Raw genomic sequence first — 1,083 nt, 5'->3', positions numbered from 1 at the left:
CGGTGTTAGTGTCACCCGGTGATACAGATCATTCCAATGTTTTGTTCAGTCTACTAACAATGTAGCATGCAAAGTCACAGGAGGGGAAAAAAATGACCTTTCCTCCTTCTACCGGTCTTTACAGATATATCTGATCCTTTCCACTTTCCATTCAAAGGGGAATTCAGAGCATTATTTCCCCATACAATGGAACCTGAAAATCGACAGATCGCTTCCTCGTTCTGTGAAGATTACCAACATTGTTTTCTCTTTTCCTCTTTTTTTTTCACTTTACACCCCCTGATGCTGGGAACAATGCATCACCCCGAAACACTGTGAATGTGGAATTAGGGGGTTTAGGTTAAAAATTACTTTTCATCAGGTACAGTGTCACCCCTCCATGAGCAGGAATGGTAGGCATAGTTTTGATTCCGGCATTACTACGGCGCACATGATAAGGCAAACCAAAGGTCTGAAAAGAAGGAAGGAGTGCTCACAAAGCGCATGAGACCGTAAATGTCGCCATCACCAATTTAGATAAAGGACCTGGGATAAAGTATAAAGCATAATATCATTTAATCTCACATGTTAGTCATGTGTTAGGAATCATAATACAGCAAAGAGGAACATTATTATTAAAGGGAACCTGTTGTTATATTCATGCTGTCTGTACATGGCTTGGTTTTACTCTGAAATACCGTATTAAAAAAAAAACATATTTCAAGAAGTCATCTAATGAGGTCACTAACTGGCTTCTTCCCAGCCCACTGCAGATGATTGTTTCAGATGTTTGCTGCAGATGATTGCTGCAGATGTTTGCTGCAGATGATTGCTACATATTATTGCTTCATATGATTGCAGCAGATGATTGCGGCAGATATTTAATGCAGATGATTGCTGCAGGTGATTGGTGCAGATGATTGCTTCAGATGATTGCTGCAGATGATTGCTGCAGGTGATTGGTGCAGATGATTGTTTCAGATGATTGCTGCAGGTGAGTGCTGCAGATAATAGATGCTGGTGATTACTGCAGATAATAGATGCAGATGATTGTTTCAGATGATTGCTACAGATGATTGCTGCAGATGATTGCTGCAGGTCATT

This window comes from Anomaloglossus baeobatrachus, chromosome 11, assembly GCF_048569485.1.
Source record: "Anomaloglossus baeobatrachus isolate aAnoBae1 chromosome 11, aAnoBae1.hap1, whole genome shotgun sequence".
Taxonomy (NCBI): Eukaryota; Metazoa; Chordata; class Amphibia; order Anura; family Aromobatidae; genus Anomaloglossus; species Anomaloglossus baeobatrachus.
The sequence above is the reverse complement of the archived record's forward strand: the minus strand, read 5'-3'. Positions refer to the sequence as shown.